We start from the raw sequence: 15009 nt of genomic DNA, 5'->3' as shown, positions 1-15009 counted from the left end.
TATATATATATATATATATATATATATATATATATATATATATATATATACACACACTTCATATTTTCTAGTAGTTGATGCTTTACATTGTCATTTGGTGATGAAGAATAAACTTATATGCTAGTATCATTTTCACAAGTATAAGACATATATACAAAAATGATAAACTTATGATAGATACTTTCAAATATGTATGTTGGCAAAATCAGATGCATAGACCAAACTAATTTGTGTTGCTTGTACTTACCATTGGATCTTATCTCATAAATTGTATATCATCTTCTCAATGTTTTTTACTCAATCAATTTTTATTCTTAAAATGATTAGCGATTGACTTTCCTAATTTTCTTCTTGCTCGTCCAATTATTTGCTATACCACAAAATACACTTTTACTATTTTAGAAAAATTATATAATGTGGTTCACATATTTTTCCTCTGTGAAAAATAATTAACGGTAAAATTTAAATATGAAGAAATTTGATAAAGTCAAAAAAAATTATCAATTGCTTTGACAAACCTTGGTATAATTAGTCTTAAAATAAATATGACTTTTACATACTTCACAATGTAATAGATATACGTGACTAAAATTTGATGTATACATCAAATACAAATAGTAAACATTATAATTACTTCATCATAGTATGTGTAGGAGTACATCTCACCGACTTTCCACTAATTCACCATCTTGAAAAGAAAAAATTGAAAGTTCATTTAATTTTTTAAAAAGATCATACAATTGAATCTCAATATTTTAAACTAAAAGTAAAATTCATTTATCTGTATGTACATCATCAAATATTTTTAACGTCTTCATTTGAATGACTTAGAGCCCGTTTGTATTGGCTTAAAAAGTAGTTTTTAAGTCAATAATAAAAAGTCAAACTGGAATAACTTTAAGTCAAAAAATAAAAAGTACGGTGAGACCTACTTTTATTTTAAGTCATTTTAAACTTATTTTAAGTAATTTTTGTCCTTGTCAAACACATCCTAACTTATTTTAAGTCATTTGTTAATTATTTAAAGTTTTTTTTTTTAATTTGATAAACACTTTCAAATGTTAAAAACTGACTTAAATATCGGTTTAACCAACTTTAAGGTCAATTCAAACACCTTTTTAGACACTAATGCATTCTCAATAAATAACATATAAATTATATAATTGATGATATATTCCTGGTAAGGCTTGTTTACATAATTTTTAAGACGTACATAGGTGCATAAATCATGTGCAAGATTAGTTATCCAAAAGTAAGATCATCTTAATATTTAAAACAGAAAATTACTTAATTGTTTTGGATATTTCATCAAACACTTTAGTAGTGTAAGAAGTTCTTCCTACACGGGGACTATTACCTCTCTATTTGCTTGGGCTGTCACGGCTCGAGCCAACACTTGAAAAGTCGATCTAAACTCCGCATTTGTAACTTGTTCGGCCAAGGGATCGATCGGAGCATGAGGAGGAGCTTCTTGTTCCACATTCTTTTTAGCGTATGCCCTTCGAGTAAACTTATCCCGAAGAGCATAAGGTAAGGATTAGGAGAGAGACTTTATAGAGTTAAACTCTATAGCATGACTTTATAGTAATGAAAGAAGTGAATTTTCCTAATACTCTTGTATCCTCTCATTCATAAATGTGGCGCGCTTCACACTCATGAATAAGACTCTACTAGACGTGGCTTATGAGACATCTTATGACCATTCTAAACTTTGTGCTCGATTACCAATTTTGTCACGACCCAGGGTACACCCTAGATGTAATATGGCATATAGAATCCCGTAGGACTCCATACAAGCGACTTAGCTTTCACAACTTAAGAAATAGAACAATAAAGAATAAAACAATCATCTTAAGTCCAAAATAATTTTATAGAAAAGCAAAAGTCTAAACACATGTCTGATCAACATAGCCATCTATTACAATCAAATGAAATTGGACCTAGCCCATACATCTTGTCCAAAAAAAGAAATACAAAAGAGAAACTGAAATGAAAGTAATTGGTCTTCGAACCATGAGGACTCACCAAGGTCGGGGAAGAATTAAAGTCCAAGATCTAGCCACTAAAATGGGAACCATGTCTGTCGGACCCTACATATGGAGAAAATATAGGCAAGAGTATGTGTTAGTGCAAAAATGCAATAAGTATGATAGCTATGCATAAAAACATTTAAAATATGATAAAAGGGACATTTCATTTTATAACATGCAATTGACCAAGTAAAACATGATATGAAAAAGTTAGAAAGATAAGTCATAACATCATGGCCAATGCAAGCTAAATTAAAACTTTAAACACATGAGATATTCCTTTAGGAACCTTAGTTCACTATAGTCTTGTTTTGGGAAATTATCCTTAATTAACATAGAGACCATGTGAGCATAACATGATCACCTGATGTTTCCCATACTAAAAAGGATTGTTCTACTTACCTAAGGTAGAACCAAGAACTTTTAACAGCCTAAGTGGATCCAATAGCTAATCACCCTATGAGGTGCACATAATTTATGGAATAAGGAGATTGATACTAGAAATTCGGACTCTACTAACGGGAGAGCATCCATCTCATCAGACTTCTTCTAGAAACCAGACCTCTACTTACGGTAGAACTCCTATCTCAATGACAATATCCACTTGGTGCTAAGCATAACTTCTATGGAATAGTAATTTCTTACTTATACTCATTATCCTTGGAAAGACATGCCATCTTGTCAATCATAACTAGTTCATTAGGATAGCTCTTGTTCATTGAATTAATTACGTATGAATAGTCTTTCAACCTAAGAATCCTTTCTATGTAAGAAAACCATTCACATCATGCTAGTATGTGTTTATGAAAATAGCCTTTCACAACACAACACAACATAAAACATCATCATTTGACACTTTACTTTCAAAACACCCTTTAACATCATATAGGTTTCATAAGATCATGCATAAACTCATACTTTTCCCTTTCAAAATTCAAAGTTTACTTTCAATCACAAAATCCAGAAATCATGGTTTAGATAGGTATTTTGTCATACAAAATCTAGAAATCATGGCTTAGATAGGTATTTTGTCATAAATTCATGTAATTTTATTACTTCATGCTTCGGAACATAAAATTTCTCTTTCATAATCAACAACCCACATCATATGATCACAATTTGGAAAAATGAGGGTTTGCATGGGTTTATAGGTAAACATCATAAAAGCATTGTAAATCATCAATTCATGCATACTCAGACAAAATTAAATCATTAAGATAAATAATCAAAGGAATCCATGGCGATTGAAAAAAACCCTAACTAATTGGGGAATTCTACCTTTTGGAATAGAGGAATTTTGGGGAATTTGGAAGAATGAATTAAATGGGGTGAATTTGGGGGTAAAATAATAGGCAAAATGACATAGTATAGAAATTAATTAATTAATTAATTAATTAGGAAAAGATCTAATCGCCCCTAAAAATAACTGTCAACAGTGACACGCGACACCATTATCACGGACCGTGGATGGACCTACGCTCTGTCCTGCACATCTATGGTTGGGTGGTCTGGTACCTGATCTTTGGGGAATCAAACCACGACCCTAGACCACGAACTATGGACCCCTACGCTTCGTAGGTCCAGTTGTGGTCCTAGGCCTGGACAACTTTTTGGGTAGGCAATCCACGAACCTGACCTACAATACGTGGGTAAACCTACGGACCATCAGTGGTCCTCGTGGATGACACCTATAGGTTCTGAATTTTGGTTCATTACCCTTTTTCGAATACAGAGTGTTACAATCACATATGTTTTTGGGTCGTGACAACAAACATGATTAGTCAGGTGATAATAAGCAAGAGAGTGTTCGTTTAAAAAGGGACAAAGGTTAACTAATTTAAGGAAATGGTGGTAGAATTCATGATTGAAAATCTGATGCTCCTGCCAATTATTTATACAAAATCTGGTGCTTTATTTTGTTATGGAGTGCAATTATGCAAATTATTATAGTTATAACATACAAATATGATTTTTATGTTTGCTAAACCTAAATTTACTCTTAAAAAGTTGTACATATCTCACTTAAGACATGCAAGTATCTAAAGTTAGGATGGATTAAACTAAACTTGATAGATAATATTTGAAATTAAATACGAATAAATACGAATAAAGTTTATAAAAAAAGAAAGATTGAATTAGTTATTGTTTTTCACTTTTTTGTCATATATAGAATAAACCAAATATTAGTTACCAAATACTGAATGTTGCCAAAGTATTGGCGATATTTTATTCTTATATAAATTAGTTAAATTAGCTTTGAAAATTTTTAACGGATTGAAAGAGGGATGAAAAATTTACACAAAAGGTTTGATTATTTATTGACAATACTGTTTGATGAACATAAAACAACCAGCTATGTAAGAAAAGTAAACCTGATTTTGTTGATGTATATATTGATTTTTTTCACTCTTAGTTCGTGATTATGCGTTTGTCTTAATATTCTTGTTTGTTTTATATTTTTGTTTTGATACATCCAAAAATCTATTTAATATTTTTTAAAAGAAAAAATTATGTAGTTAAGCAAATTTATACTACTTAATTTACTTATCATAGCTATAGTTTGTTATAATTTTCATTCGCGATTAATATTATATATAAATTATGTGGGCTGACTTTGAGTTCGTATGATTAGCCACGTTTATATATGTATATAATTCGTCAGAATATACAAATACATATGTATAATATACAGTTATCTAATCGATATACATATATAATTCATCTCTCTCCCACTCTCTGCCCTTTCTCGCTCGCCTCTCTCCTCCTCGCCCAATCCCCCTCGCCTCTCTCCTCCCTCTCCCAATCTCACTTGCCATATATACAAATGCATATGTATAATATACAATTATTTAACCGATATATACACACACAATTCATCTCTCTCCCACTCTTTGCCTTCGCTCGTTCTCTCCTCTCTCTCCCGGCCTTGCTCGCCTCTATCCTCCTTGTAACATGTAGCTACGAATTATAATTATCAAAGTATAATTATGGAGAGTGATTAGGCTATTTTTGAGTGACTATATGTGAACGGGGATAGACTGAACCAATTACCGAGCATTACATCTTCATCATGTCTTTTAGCCAAACAAGATCTCTAGGTATATCCATATCCTAGATACAAATTGATCATAATTCTAGAAAAAGAATTATGCTCCTTTTGATTACGTTTTATTCTCATATTCCTCTCACGAACTCAATTCGGACAATAAATTTATTTCAATGGTGGTCAGTCACGAAATACAAAATATAAAACAAAAGATATTTTATGTGATAACCGATCTCAATCCATCAAATTCAATAATACACAATCATCTTATAGCCACTAACCCTAGAATAAGGAAATTTAGTTACTCATAATGTGATTCACAATTTTCAACTATTCAATAAACATAAGAAAATTTGAATCAAAATAAAGACTAGGAATAAAACCTAATATTGAAGAAAAAGTTCTCCTAGTCGTCGTTCTCCAAAAATAATAAAATAATTAACTAAAAAAATAAAATTCGAGTTTGAAAAAATTCACAGAAAATGAGGACACCGGTTGACTTCTAGTATTGACTCGATAAATTTTATCATCTTTGAACATTAAATCTTCATGCTAACTATTAGATTTTACCTATCACTCATCAAACATGTGCCCCTCACTCAAAGAAAGTAATTCACAAACTTAATTACATATGAGGTTATTGTAAAATATGGACTTATCATAATGAATCAAATCTCAAATTCACAAAGAAAATTCACATGTATGCGTATAGAATTATGGGTTGTCCATTATGTATATTTATCTCCACTAGTTAAGTATGCTTTGAAAGAATTAAATAGGACTTTCACGGATTGTAACGTAGATTACTAGACGGGTTGGAAAATTATATAGTAGTGACTAACACTTTCCTAAGCATTGTGTAGGTCTTAGACTTCATCACCTCTTTATTTTCTTCTCTTTATTTTCAGTTGTCTCCTTAACAATCTCGTCACAGATAAATCGCATCATTTTACGAATGACCCATAAATTTTTATTTAGTTTTTATTTTTCATTTTTTATACAACCATCTATTGATTTTCAATTCTATAAATTTCAATCAGTCTATGTCATAGTGCTTAGGTAAGCAGGGTGCAAACGATTAGGAATATAATAAAATTAGTTCAGGTAAAAATGATGTGACCAATAAAAGGCTACGACCTCAAAAGGGCTACTAGTGATAGTACATTTGATTAGACTAAAATTTCTTAACAAATCAAAGAAGACATATTCTCATCTTCTAAACAGCCAATACTTTTCAATTTTGCTTCAACAACATGCAGGACAAGATCTAGACTACAATGCAACACATAAAATACACAATGTGTCTCACCACACATGGCACAAGTTCAATTCAAATAAGCTTTTTCATCGAGCACAACATTCGGTGACTTTCACTTTCAACCGGATTTACTGCCTACATGCCCTTTACGCTCAGTCATTCCAAAGAACACTTGCCCTCACCCCACCCCCTCTTAGCTGATATAAAATTTCAATCTAAGTTTAAGCTGCAATTTAGAGTCAAACACAAGAGTTCAAAGGCATCCAAATATATTCCCTATATGCTTTCATACAAAATTTTCCTTCTAGATTTCATCTTTAGTACGAACTCCATACCTACAGACTTAATAAATTACCCTTAAGACGGTCGTCATCCATTTATCATAGGGTAATGTGACTCAACTAGGACGGTTGACTAAATTCTCAGAAGATTTTTTTGTACATTATATGGTTCAAAGAGACTATCCTTGATCAAAGAACTTAAAACAAATTCCAAAGAACCCAAAAGAAAAAGAATCAAAGAAATGGCTACAATTCATCACTACTATATACATCATAGACAAACTTACACCCCACCCTACACTTCAAAAACAAGCATTGTCCCTAGTTTTACAAAACATTGTAATCATCAAAATGCAGAGATAAGGTGAAGCACTCCCCAATTAGTTCTTCGTGGCATCAACGCCATCAACCTCCTCTACAGCCAAAAGTGGATCCACATTCTGTTTCAGAGTCAAAGTCCAAATCAGAGCTAGTATGCAGCCTATTCTCAACCGTGGGCACATCATCATCCACTGGCTCAAAGAACTCTGCTCCGATGCCCAATTCTTCCCTTGTATGTCTATTCAATGAATACTTATTCTCCACCTCCCTAAGCTCTTGTAACAATACAATCCATAACATAATAATTTAAATACAAGATAAAATATTATACGTAACATAATAATTAATTTGCGATGAAACAAGAATCGTGTCGTTAAATATGTTGAACGTGCATTTGAAGTTTTGCAATCACGTTTTGCAATTATTACAGGACCGTCACGTTTTGGACAAAAGAAGTGCTACATGATATAATGAGTACATTTATTACACTGAACAACATAATAATTGAGGATGGGTGTGATCTTAATGCACCAATTAAAGGTGTCGTAGAGGCTCCAACTCCAATGACAGAAATGGTGGTAGATGAAAATCTCCGATTTGAATATTTTTTAGCTAGACATAAAAAAATTAAAGAACAAAAATGTTCACTTGAAGTCCTTAATGCATTAATAGAGCATTTTTGGGAGCAACATAATAATTTCAAAAATTAGTGTTTATATAATGTTTATGTAATTGTATTTTACTTTTATTTAAATTTGTCCATTAATTTGCATATTATATAATATTTCTTACAATTTATGTTATTTAAAATTTTAGAATAAAATATAATCTTATATTGAATAAAATTTAAAAATAATAAAATTTTATAACTAATGAAAATTATATAAAATAATTACTTGAAAAAAAATAAAAGATTTATATTATGAAATAAGAAAATAATAATAATATACTATTGAGGAGACAGAAAAAATTCTTTTTTAGAGAATAAAATAAAAAAATTGGGTTAGAATTGATGGTCTAAAAAATAAAGAACTCTATACTTATAGTGTAAAATAGAGTATAGGAGATGCCCTCAGACTCTTTTCCCCAAACAAAAACTACCAATGTTGCTTTAAATGTCAAACTTAATCTCCCAAATAACCTTCTCATCTAACGATGTTTTTATTGCACTTTCACAAAAACTATTCCCTTTGATCTCAACATTGAATCTGTCCAAAATGGCTTTCGGCTCCTCCTAACATGGTATGTTCTAATTCAATTGTACTAATAAAACAAGCGAAACTAAAAGTTCAAAAACACTCGGAGACCATCTCCAATTCATCTCCATTTTACTCTCCATTCTCTATATTTTGAGAGTAAAATAGAGAATATTCACTCCAATCCTCCCTCCCCCTCTATATTACATTCTATATTCCATTCGGAAAAGGCTCAAAAATGCCCCTAAACTATTCAAAATAGCTCATATATACCCTTAAACTTTATTTATGCTCAAAACTATCCTTTCCGTCATAGTATTGGGGAAAATGTACCCTTCTTATTAACGGAAGTTGTTAAACGTCAAATGGATGTCATATGGATGCCACATTGCATGCCAATAGGATTTCACTGCCACATAGACTAAATAGAAAGGGTCAAAATACCCATTAAACTATCCAAAATAGCTCATATTTACCCTTAAACTATATTTCGGCTCAAAACTACCCTTCTCATCAAACTATTGATCAAAAGTACCCTTATTAGCAGAAGTTGTTAAATGTCATGTGGATGCCACATTGCATGCCAATAAGGTTCCACTGCGACATAGACTAAATCCCTAAATCCTAATTACTTCCTCCCTCATTTCATTATTTCCAGAAATGATATATTCACCCGTTCTCCCTCATTTTGCAATTAGGATTTCATACTTTTCTTCGTGGATGGGTTTCAAAGTGGATATTCATGCTTGTAGGTTAGTAAATACTTTTTCTTATTTTATTATGTTTATGATTTCAAAGCATGATAGTTAGGATTTCACAACTTTCCCCTAATTTCACAGCTAAGGCTTTGTAGCTTTCTTCGGGGCTGAGTTTCAAAGTGGATATTCATGGTTGTAGGTTAGTAAATATTTTTTCTTATTTTATTACATTTACGATTTCAAAGTATGACAGTTAGAATTTCACAACTTTCCCGTCATTTCGCGGCTAAGATTTCATAACTTTCTTCGGAGCTGAATTTCAAAGTGGATTTTCGTGATTGTAAACACAATAAAATAAGAAAAAAGTTTACTAACCTACAATCATGAATATCCACTTTGAAACCCATCGACGAAGAAAACTGTGAAACCTTAGCCATGAAATGAGAGAGAAGGGGTGAAATCGTTTCTGAAAAATAATAAAATGAGGGAAACATGAGTAATTAAGATTAGGGGATTCAGTCAATGTGGCACATGTGGAATTTAACAACTTCCGCTAATAAGAAGGTCACTTTTGACCCAATAGTTTGACAGGAAGGGTAGTTTTGAGCCGAAATATAGTTTAAGGATAAATATGAGCTATTTCGGATAGTTTGAGGGTACTTTTGACCATTTTTCTTTTAGTCTATGTGGCCGTGAAAATCTATTGGCTTGCCATGTGGCATCCACATGGCATTTAACAATTTCCGTTAATTAGAAGGGCACTTTTGACTCAAAATATAGTTTAAGGTATATATGAGTTATTTCAGATAGTTTAAGGATATATTTTTACCCTTTTTCGTATTCCATTTACAAAGAGGTGGACTATTCACCTCTCTATTTCAATTTTTCATTATTATAATATTATTGTTTGAGTCTTTACCATTTGTAATTATTTTTTAATGTGATATAATATTTAAAATATATTATTAACAAGTTACTACTTTCGCTCAAATTAATAATTTTTCTATTTTATTTTTTAAAAGAATTGGTCAATTTAACTATGTAATTAAAAGTTATTTAATATTATTTATATTATATAAGGTTATTTATTAAATCTCTAATATTTTTTTATTGTTTCTAAGCAATATAATATCTAAAATATATTACTGATAAGTATGCTATTTTCATCCCGATTTAATAATTTTTCTAATTTAATTTTATTTTCATTTTCATTTTAAATATGTAATTTAGATTCATTTTTCATTATAATGTATGCGCAAAATTTACATGATAATTAAACAATCTATTTTTATGTTTTAGTGATAAAATTATTAAACTATACTTTTAAAGAGCATGAAAATATTTGATGCAATAGTCCAAAATGAAATAGGCGAAGTAATTTAATACACGAAATAATTAAATACAAAATAAAGTTATTAATTTAAACAATTTTTAGCTACGCATAAAAAATAAGAACAAAAACAATGTTCATTTTGAACTCCTACATTAATAGGATATTTATAAGAGTAACGTAATAATCATGAAAGTTGAATATTTATATAAAATTTAAAATAAATTTTACGACAATACAATATTTATGATGCAATTATATTTCACCAATAATTTCATTTTTATATTAATGTTGGTTGAGTATGTACATTATATATAATACTTATTGCAATTTATGTTATTTAAAAAGTTAGCAAAATATATTTTTATATTAAATGAAGAGTTTGAAAAAAATAAAATTTAATAGTGATTATTTACAAAAAAAAAGTAATAATTTATATTACGAAACAAAAAATAAAAATAAAATAATATTGAGGGAAAAAACTTTCATAGAAATTAAAATAAAAAATTAAATTAAAATTAATTATCTAAAAAAATAAATAACACTATATTTAAAAAGTAAAATAGAAAACATAGTTAAAAATGCTCCATAAGTGAAAATGTGAATTACTAAAAAGGAGGAGGACAAGTGGAGGACAGTAAGAAAGGTAGCAAAAGCCTGCAAGAAAGCATTAGGACAGGTGCAGTGAATGTATAGCAGAGTGAATAAATGCATGAGCAGATAAAGTATGTACTACAAGTACCTGGCCTTCAATTCTCTTAATAAAAATTCACCAACTAACCTATTTAGCCTAGTCCATAAATATATATATCTGCATCAGTTAAATTATGGGAAGTGCTAAATGATTAGAATTTTTAATCAGAATTTGATTAGAATTGAGAAAAGATTAATTTAATCTTTTTCTAAAGTAAATTAATTTTTTATTACTATTATTTTTTAGATTTTTAAAAATACGTGTGAACAACAATTTTATATTTGAATTAAAATTAATATTGAATTGTGTGAAGAAAATTATTTCATGAATTTTATAATGTGAGACCCGTTACAATCTAACTTCACCTTCTTTTTATTCTTTCTAATTCTTTCTTTCTTTGTTCCTTTTTCTTCATCTTTTTTGTTATCCTTTCTCCTTTCTTTTCCATTATATATAAAATTAAATTATACAAATTATAATTATACAAGATATATTTGGATACATTTTATCAATAATTTTCTAATTTTGAACTTGCAAAATAATATTAACTTATTTCTATTATATACGAACCATTCAATTTTAAAATTGAACACACACAAAAATATCTATAATATCTAACTTCATACTACGATTTTTTTATGAGAATAATATCACATTTGTTTTCTTTATTTTAATTTCTTTACAAAAATATCTATAATATTTTGAATTTTGATTATCGTTATTGAAATATAATGTAATTTAAAAAATATTTTTAAATTCATGTTCATAATATATATATATGTTTTTAAATATAATTTGAAAAATATTTCAATAACGATAATCAAAATTCAAAATACTTTATAATTGATAAAAATCAACACGTTATAGAATTATGTAATTTAATTTTTTAAAACATAATAATTAACTATGTAGGTTAATTTTGTAAATATGTAGTTTTAAATACGTGATTTTTTTAAAATATAATATTTCAATATGAATTTTAATTTTTTAAAACATAATAATTAACAATTATTAAAACTATAACATTATTGTGTATCTATCTTGGTTTTTGGTGAAATAAGATCCACACTTATTAATCATATAATTTGTAATATTTCTTTACTATGTCGATATCTACTTATTAAAGTATTTTGAAATTTGACTGTTATTATTGAACTATTTTATGTTACATTTTAAAAAGCATTTTAAAATTAAATTAAAAAAATTATTGAAAATTAAATTTTTTAATAATTATTTAAATAGATAAGTTAAATTTATTCATAAATAAATACGATAAAATTACTTAATTTAAAAATTCTTAATTAGTTTCAAAAAATATATTAATTTGAGAGAAAAAATATATATATTGTACTACAACTACGTATACTTAATATTTTAACACATCATTTAACAAAACAACAAATAATACGAATAAAGAAAAATATATATGTAATGAAAATTTTGATCTTCTCTATGTATAATAAATTTGTGTTGTCATTATCATCGGAGAATCAATAAATTTGTAAAATATTGGGATAATGGCAGCTCAAAACACATTAGACCCGATAATTGTCAATAGTTATAGAAATCATGCGTATAGATCATACATGTCGAATCAAAGAGAGTCAGATATTAATAGTATTGATCATTAATAGTATTAATCAAACAAGACTTACCTCCTATATTACATAGATTTGATGAATTGTAAATCATTACTTATATTTATTATTAAAATGACTTCCAATTAAGTAATTTTTTAAATTATTATATTTAAATAAAATCAAACTATATATTTATATAATTTTTAAATGTAATTTATAAAATGTTGAGATAATGACAACTCAAAATACATTAGATCCGGTAAATATCGACAATTATAGAAATCTTGTGTATAGTTCATATATGTCGAATCAAAGAGAACAAAATATTAATATTATTATCATACATATTTAAAATATTAATATTATTATCATACATATTTAATCCCTATATTAAGTCGTTTTGATAAATTTTGATTCATTACTTATATTTGTTACTAAAATGAACTTCAAATTCTAATTAAGTATTTTTTAATTATTATGTTTGAATAAAAGAAATTAGTGTTAAGTAAATTCAGTTAACACAAATATTTTGGCCATAATCTGTTGTAATATTAGTTAAAGTGATTTTTTTGTTATAATACAACCAACAAGAATATAATGTGATTCAAAAAATATTTTTTTTACTATTGATGTCATAATTGTTTTTTTTAAAACATAATTGAAAACATTTTTTTATGGGTCATCCAATCTACTTAATGATCAATGTGCTCTTTGATAGAATTTGTAGTACGTAGGGATTTCATAGTACATAATTGACTATGGAATTTTCAATAATTGATGTAATTAATTGTTATTAATATGTTGGAAATATGATAGAAGAATATAGAGATCCAAGAATGACTTTTACAAGAATATATTTAATTTTAAGTTAAAAGGATAAAAATGTCCAAAAAGGAACTAGTTTATAGTGTAAATGAGTCTTTTTACCATTCTGGCCAAATTATGATCAAAATTTTCTGGCCAAAAGGAGTTTTATGTTTTTAATTCAAAAAGATTGAGAATTTTAAATTAATTTATCTACAAATAATAAATGCTAAAGAGCATTAAAAAGTATCTTACGAATACTTTATTATGTAATCTGGTGTTTGATCGAAGTACTTTGATTTATTTCTTGTAGTATATGCTTATTTAAGAATTTTAACTTGTATCTTTTGAGTTATTTTTGCTATCATTACTTAAAAATAAGATGACTTAAAAATAAGTCTTTGTGCTTTTTTTTTATTTTACTCAGAAAATTCAATATAAAATGCTTTAAAACTATTTTAACCTGAAGAAATAAATTAAATGGCATAAGTCTATGTTTATACTTGGAGTTTGTTTGAACCAACTTTTATTTAAGTGTTTATTTCAAAATTATTTTTTTAAGTACCTTATATTTGAGGTTAACATAAAAAAACTGCAAACACTATTTTTAAGTTAAAAATAACAAATCAAAATTCTTAATGTATTTAAACTCTTCCATATAGGCTCTTAATTAATTGATTATTTAAATGAAATTCATTCATAAATTTGGGAAATTATCTATTTACCAAGCGAACATAGTATAGTACAATAATCACACTAGTATAAAGTGGCATAGAACATTTGTTTTATTTATTTATTATTATATATAAACATCGGTGTTAGCATGAGTTCAATATATGTTATTGATTTCTGTTTCAATTTAATTATATGATATATAAGAGTTATATAAAATTTAATATTATTTTTAAATATTTTGAATTGTCAATTATTATTATTTATATATTATTTATATTATTTTCAAATATTTTCTTTGTCCCAATTTATGTAGCATGAATATAATTTCAAGAGTCGATCAAATTTTTATATGTTTTAAATTTAGAGAGTCGTCTAAATTATAATATATTTTTTAAATTCTAAATTATTGTGATTTATAATTTTTTAACGTAATTTTCAAATAATATATATAACTCACTTTGCACCAAAATATATGTGTGTGTGGCACAACCAAAATTTCAAAATTTAACTAAATTTTTATATATATTTTTAATATTGCGAGTTGTTAATTATTTATATATATTGTACTTCTTATATCATTTCCAAATAACGCATATTATTTTGTTATTCTCAACTTATGTGATAGCAATAAAATTTTAAAAGTAAACTTATTTTTCTTAAAATAATTTAGAGTTATTAATTAGCGTCATTTGTAGTCTCTTCGACAAAATTTTCTTTAATAAAAAATTATGACAAATAAATTAAAATGAAAAATTTATAAATAAATTATTACCCTGCCCTTAGATGTGAAAGTAGTATGTTGACTAGCTTATTTGCTTAGGCATCTCAAACTCCCTCATGTAATGGTGTGAAAAATTAAATCGATCGATAAATTAAATTGATCAGAATATTATTGATTTATTATTATTGGATTATTACGTTAACAGGTTTTTAATGATTTTATAAAAAAAGTTTATTGGATTATCGATTTAGTATTGATTTTTAATCTTGAGTTATCGGGTAAAATAATAGCCTATCAAAACTAGTAATTTATACTTTTACTTTTATAAGTATTATATATTAAGCTCAATATCTTAATAATTATTATCTTTATCCT

Source organism: Solanum pennellii, chromosome 3 (genome assembly GCF_001406875.1).
Source record: "Solanum pennellii chromosome 3, SPENNV200".
NCBI lineage: Eukaryota > Viridiplantae > Streptophyta > Magnoliopsida > Solanales > Solanaceae > Solanum > Solanum pennellii.
The sequence above is the reverse complement of the archived record's forward strand: the minus strand, read 5'-3'. Positions refer to the sequence as shown.